The sequence below is a fragment of the Etheostoma spectabile genome, chromosome 14 (genome assembly GCF_008692095.1).
Source record: "Etheostoma spectabile isolate EspeVRDwgs_2016 chromosome 14, UIUC_Espe_1.0, whole genome shotgun sequence".
Taxonomy (NCBI): Eukaryota; Metazoa; Chordata; class Actinopteri; order Perciformes; family Percidae; genus Etheostoma; species Etheostoma spectabile.
The window spans coordinates 6,106,625-6,113,518 of record NC_045746.1 but is presented as its reverse complement, the minus strand read 5'-3'; the positions used below and the strand labels follow the sequence as shown (position 1 = coordinate 6,113,518).

Below are 6,894 nucleotides of genomic sequence, written 5' to 3'. Positions count from 1 at the left end.
ATGCTTGAATTTGTATTTGATTTTTGCAACTCGTTCAATCAAAATATTATGATAAATCACGTCAAAAACAGTGTCTGTAGCTATCTGCGGAGCGAGCAAGGACGAGCTGTCACAGACTGTGGTAAAGTTGGTTTTATATTGCAAGGTCAAACTCCAGAATAGATTTTTTTGAATGTTTCTAATAGCCAATGTCCAATATAAAACCAACTTTAACACGGTCTGCTACAGCAAGTCTGCAGCAGTGTGGTGGCCCTGCATCCCAGAAAAGACTGGAGCAACTGAGCCTCTTAAAGTGAAGTAAGTTTCCCCAGGTGAAATTTAAACACACATTTCAATTAAAGTTAACTTTGTAATGCATGCTAAAGGCGAGTCAGCATCAACAACAGCGTGTCTATTACGTTAGCCAAAAGTCAAATGGCTCCCTAGAGATTTGTAAGAGCATTCTGCTCTTTTATTAGTTTTGATTTTAGTAAAGACAAAAACAGCAGAATACAACATATTTCAAACTGGCATGTTTGAATTCATAACGTTAAGAGGTTTGCTGTTTCGGTGGTGTTACGTTACAACACACTACAGTGTGTGCTGAGACCGATCATTTGGATTCAAATTCTGAGTAGTGCCCAGGAGGAGGAAGAGGAGGAGGGAAATGAAGAAGGAGAAGGCAGTAAACTAGAGAGACCAGGCGGGTGAGAGCAGGAGAAGACCAGAGAAAGAGATGCAGAAATAAGTAAAAGAGAAGAGGGAAAGGAAGAATTGCCTGTGAGGGAGGAAGAGGATGGTGCAGATTCAGAGAGAGGGACAGAGGCACTGAGTGATCAGGAAGAGGCAGATGAAGATGACTGAGGAAGAGGAGGCTGCAGATTCAGAGAAAGGGACAAAGGTATAGAATGATCAGGAGGAGGCAGATGAAGAGGCCAGTTGTAAGGCCCATTTGTTAAAATAAAATAATATATAGTAGTGCATCAACATAAAATGTTATAGTTGATTGTGAAACAATAAACATAATCTTGACTTTGAACTACATGCAACAGTGTAGCCAATGATTTACTTTTCCTCCATACATACACAAATGCCTGCTTCATGGCTGGCTTAATTTCACATTTTGCATACAGTATTAGAAATAATCTCCCCTAGCTGTCTGCTTTTGCCATTCTTGCAGTCAAAAGGTATTTGATTGGCTACATATTGAAACATATAATTACTCTGTAGCCACCAAGTTCTGTGAAAGATTAGTTGTAAAAAGTTATGTTGAACATTTGAGTCTTGTTGCCCAGGGCACATGAAATTGTTAACCCGGGTGTGATAATCTAATGTTAGTATTGCGGTGAATTCTCTAGATTTTTTTTACAACAGGCTTTCTGCTGATGTAAGCTACCTACCATTACCGTACGCACCTGAAACCGGGGATTTAAGGGCATCGGTCTTTTTACTCACAGTTGAACAACAAAACGCTGAGTTAACATTACTAGCTACGTAGCTAGTAACCCACTGTAAGGTTAAGGATGGCCTTATATAATAATTACACTGCTGTATTTTAGTAGATACATGTATGTCTTAGCAATGAGATTTATTTATTTTTTTTTAAATATAGGCTTTTTTTCTGACAGGTGCCTGTGCACTTCAGTTTTCTGGGTTGAAATAGAATTACAGGTTGTTGTTACTGTCTCAGATTTTGATCAAACCTTGTATTTATCAAGAATGTGTCCCAAAACCAAGGCCTGTAAAATATTTCTGTTCAAATCCTGTCTTCATATTTTCAGCCCTTGAAATTACTTTAGTTTTACAGCCTGAAAATCACATTATCTGGGAAGCAATATCTGGACAATACTATTATGGAAGGTATTATTAAGGTTAGATAGAGAGACAGGTTGGAGAGAGAGAGACAGGCAGCACAAACTTTGTAGGGTGGAAGACAAACATGTCAATATGACTGAACCATTACAAGTTTGTACTGCATGCCCTAGATCTGGAAAAAAACGTGTGAAAAGACTGACATTAAGGTTAGCATAAACCTTGAGAAAAATTTAAGAGGGTGCAGTTGTTTTCCTGGATTTAGTCTGATTAGACACAGAATGACCTAGCTGCATGTCATTTGGCTCAAATCCTCCCAATTACATTGACTCAGGCAGGTTAGAGAGCAAGTAAAGTACTTAGACGGTGATACATTTTGAATATAAAACTTGTGTTTTGCTTAAATATCTGATCCTTCTGCTAGTACGAAACTATTTTTTGGGCTGTTTATAGCATGTCTTTTAATGTGACAAAAACACTAAATAATAATTTTGACTATGTATGGGTATGTAATTTACGGTGGTGTAAGGTGTTAGAAGAAGCTTTAAAAATGACCTTGAAAGTGCTTGAAAAGTGCTTGAATTTGACCTTGGAAAAGGTGTACAAACCCTGATCATTACAATATAACCTTACATGTTACTGGGTGCTTACGGTATCTACAACAACTTTGAAGTTTTGCACCCTTAATTTGATAAGCTCATCAAATATGCCTGCGTCAACCTCAGTATCTGATGTGTCAGTCGAGCTAAGGACAGTCACTGCAGACTACATTTTTCAATTACTGGGAGAAATAAAGAAATTAGATTAAGCTATATAATCAACCATGTCATTTTGTCAAACCCCAGCCCCCAATCTTGTGCAGAATAAAACCTGAAAAACAAAGAGACATTGTGTACATACAGCAACAATTTATATAAAATGATGCTATGTGAAGACAAACCTTCTTGAAGAAACTGGCTGAAATCAAAGTTTTCATCTGTTTGTAGACTCCTCCGTATTCCACCTTTGCCAGCATTTTCTGTATGAATTTAGTAGATTAAAGAGAGGGTAGCTAACTGTACACTTTATATCCACTGTAATTAAATAGTCAATGAGTGTCAATTAATAATAGTTCTTTAATCTATAAAGTATCTTACCACAAGAAATGCCAGAGGCCATTAATCGAACTGTATTTTTTAACGTCTTAAGACAGAAAAATATTTCATGTTAGTCATTTACATTATTGAGAGAATCTAAAGGTTTAAGATGTCACAAAAAATAATACTTAACAAAAATCTACTGTATGTAAACAACGCAAAAAACACAAGCAAAGCAGGTAGTGTATAAATATTCCTTAAAACACAAACAATATCAACTTTAAAGGTTTAGCTAAGATATTAATAACTAGCCTGTAACTTAATTTGTCAGCAATTTTTAAACACCGATTTTTAGCTAATAACCATCAAACTATAGCTCCTCTGTAGCACGCTAGTTAATAACTCCTAACAGTTAGAGCTAAGTGCATCATTAAAAGTTATTTTGACTACTAACTTAGTATTTACTGGCATCAATTTTTCTCATTAAAAAAAACTACGAGATTGTTTTTTACAGTAAATACTGTCAAATTTCACTAACACAGAAAATGTAACACTTCTGAATTTGCTGTGCAATCCTTTCATTTCTTTGGCTCTTTTCTCTACATTGATGGGCTCTACCACTGATCTGTTGCCGCTGACCCATTTCAACAACTGAAACCCCTCCCAACTGGCATACAGCTGTCAGGTCTCTCACCTCTTCTGCTTCATGGTGTTGATCACATGCGCTGGGAATTCTACTCTGTTACAAAACTGGCACAGCTGTGCGATGATATTGCACCAAACGGATGAACAGTCATTCTGTATTCAGTGAGATGTTGGCTGTGTCTCAAATCGCGCACTTCTGTACTAAATACTAACTTTTTGAGTACATATTGCGTTCACATGTTGAAGTGCGGTCAAATGCAGTGCACTTAAATACCCGGATGGTGCACTCAAACCGTCTCAGAGTTAAGTGTAATCGATGGACACTTTCCACACTCAACGTCCCATCTTGGCTACGTCCGGAAGGGCGGAGCTAACACCGTTGAAAAACTAGATAGCGGCGGCCGAAGACGCGATAGCGAGACCGACGGAGCAACACAAAGTTGAACGTGAGTGTTTTTGCTATACATAAAGCCACTTGTAAATGTATATTTGGTTAATTTTACAGTCGATAATAATTTTTGTACACGAATTATAACGTTTATTAGTACCGTATTTGACGTGCTAGCAAGCCAACCTAGCTAGCTAACAGCGCAGTTTAACCAGATTGGCAATAAGTTATAAGCTAACGTCATGTTTGTAGTATATTGTTGTTTGTGTTAACTTTCGTCCCATTGTAGACGATTTTAGTGTTAGATGTATGATCTTAACAGTTGTACATAATCCGATTGAGCGTTAGCTCAGCGAAATAGCGATCAGCTGATTGTCAGTAACGTTACATTAGCGTAACGTACCACTGTTTCTGCCTCCCCCTGATGTATATCCTGTTTATATACGCCTCCCCCTGATGATATCCTGTATAACCCGTCTCTTCAGGGACCAACGAGGAATAGAGGTCCATCATTTAGGGGTGACGATGGCCATCATACCGTAGAAGGATCCCTGGAGAGTCTGGACCCCCCCTCATGTCCCTGTCCCCATCAGACTACTACGGCCTGGGGGGAGCCTGCAACTACAAGCACATTTTTAAATAAAATTATATTAAAAGTATTTAACTTTGTTATCTTTTGTATTACACGTTGCATGACTGTAGCAAACATATAATGAATATAAAGGAACGGGTCTATTTAAATGTCAATTCTGTTACCTCTGCTTTCACTATTGTATTGTCACTGCATGAAGACCATTTTAGAACAAAAATACAACTTATATAAAAGATGTAATGATGGTTTGTCTATTAGGTAAGTTGTAAGGTATGTTATATTGTTATTATATTGTTATTATATTAATATAAGTTGTAAGGGGTAATGCTTTATAACAACAGTCTTATCTCTGGGCCACAAGGATGTCCTCATGAAACCGTTGAGCATTAAAATGAACAGTAACGTTATGAATGAATATTTACTTTACTTATTTTTTGGAGCAGAAACATAAGCATATACATAAAAGAGTGGACTGCAAAGAATAGGTTTAATAATGAATTAAGAGTGAAGTAACAAGAACGAATATTACGATACAGTTGTGTGTACTGTTTGAAGCTAATGGGGGGGGGTGACATGACGGCGGTGTCGCAATCGTCATCCTGGCGTGACACGGAGCAAATATATCACATTTATTTTTGTTAAAATATCAAAAACAAAGCAGGAATTATTTTTCCGCGAACACAATAGACTGGAATGCTCTCCCTGGTGAATTCCTAATTGTACAGAAGAAGAAGGGATGAAATGTGATCGTCATTTCCGGTAAGTGCACATGGAAGTGCGCGATTTGAGACAACACTCCTCTGTCAAAATTTACGCACTATGCAAGATAGTACGTAGTGCACGAAGTGTACTTCTGTAAGTGCACTAAGGGAAGTGCGCGATTTGAGACACAGCCGTTGTGTCAGTTTACCATTTGGCCACCAGAGGAAACGAAGCAAATCTGCATCCTGTTTTGCCACTTTGACTTGGTGATACATTGGCTGTATATCACTGCTATAGGTTCTCAACAAAGCTTGATGAGAACTCTAAGCAAAGAATTTTGTCAAGTCATGTCCCTAAAGTAGATCCCTTTTGAAACTTGCACCGCAGTCAAACACCACTCTCAAGGTTACTTTTTTAGGATGGTGCACTCCACGGTGCGGGTACCAGGCTATTCCTTCTTTTCCTTCCAATTGGTGTTCTGCCACATTCCTCCTTAAATGTAGTATTTTTCTCCAATTTCCTTTTCAGGCAGAGGCTCAGCAATATGGCAGTTATTGGGCATGACACCATTATCTTCTCTGAAAGGTAATCTCAAGCAGTAATGTCCGCTGTTGAGTTCAGCTGAACTGTTCATGATAGCCATAAAGTTAAGATCTTCTTTGGATATTTCTGGCTTGTCAGCTGATGATTTCTCATTGAAGTCAAGGTTATATTGCTTTACCAGTAGTTTGTCTATGTGAGCAATGGTTGTTATTTTGGCTGTAATAGTAGGACAGCTGCTCTCAGTCTCATCGGCTCCTCTTAATGGTCCATTGATAACCCAGCCGAGTAACGTTCTGACAGCATAAGGTCCGTCGCCACTGCTGTGCACCACGTTCCATGGTTCCAATACCTTTGGAACATTGGTCCCAATTAACAGCTGCAAAACAACATCAATCGCAGGAATTTCAACAGAGCGTAAGTGTGGCCAAGCACTTAACTCTTCCTGTCGTGGAATGTTGTCACGAGTCACAAGCATCTTACACTGGGTGTTAGGGCTGAACGATATTGTGTTTTAGCATCGACATTATAAAACTATCATAGTTAGCCTAAAGAAACAATCAGAAAGCTGCTACCAGTCAAGCTAAAGCTAATATAGTTAGCCTAAAGAAACAAGCAGAAAGCTGCTACCAGCCAGGCTAAAGCTAATATAATTAGCCTAAAGAAACAAGCAGAAAGCTGCTACCAGCCAGGCTAAAGCTAATATAGTTAGCCTAAAGAAACAAGCAGAAAGCTGCTACCAGCCAGGCTAAAGCTAATATAGTTAGCCTAAAGAAACAAGCAGAAAGCTGCTATCAGCCAGGCTAAAGCTAATATAGTTAGCCTAAAGAAACAATGGGTCCGTCTGTCCCAACTAACAGTATGGTTCTGAGCCGCAACACTGGAAACGTAACACTACTACAGAAGTCTGTGTCTGATCCAACGTCTTTTACGCTGATTTAATTGTTGTTGGATACACAGTTTGTTGCTAGTGTGCGTGACATGCAAGTTTGATCAATTTATCAAACTAAGGAGCTGGCCCCGCAAGTCAACCACAACCTGAAATTTAGAGGAAGCATCATTTTCATACACTTTAGCCTGGGTTGAGAGTATAATATGAATACAATGGTGTCATGCTAGTCAACCAGTGTATTTTTACCTAATTTCCCTCTCCAAAATCA

The 6,894-nt window shown here is 38.5% G+C and overlaps 3 long non-coding RNA genes across 3 annotated transcripts in view; 1 reads left to right on the top strand and 2 right to left on the bottom strand.

Moving 5' to 3' along the window:
• Nucleotides 1–481, top strand: part of LOC116702138 (uncharacterized) — a 21,534-nt gene extending 21,053 nt beyond the window's left edge. The window contains exon 3 of the long non-coding RNA XR_004335071.1: nucleotides 471–481. This is a non-coding gene — a long non-coding RNA (uncharacterized LOC116702138). The remainder of the gene's footprint in view (nucleotides 1–470) is intronic.
• Nucleotides 482–1,758: 1,277 nt separating this feature from the next.
• On the bottom strand, nucleotides 1,759–2,125 carry LOC116702144 (uncharacterized). Its single transcript, XR_004335076.1, has 2 exons — nucleotides 1,885–2,125; nucleotides 1,759–1,827 (listed from the first exon to the last, which is right to left on the bottom strand). It is a non-coding gene; the product is annotated as an uncharacterized LOC116702144 (long non-coding RNA).
• A 1,284-nt stretch (nucleotides 2,126–3,409) lies between these two features.
• Nucleotides 3,410–6,894, bottom strand: part of LOC116702139 (uncharacterized) — a 16,375-nt gene continuing 12,890 nt past the window's right edge. Inside the window, exon 3 of the long non-coding RNA XR_004335072.1 lies at nucleotides 3,410–3,420. This is a non-coding gene — a long non-coding RNA (uncharacterized LOC116702139). The remainder of the gene's footprint in view (nucleotides 3,421–6,894) is intronic.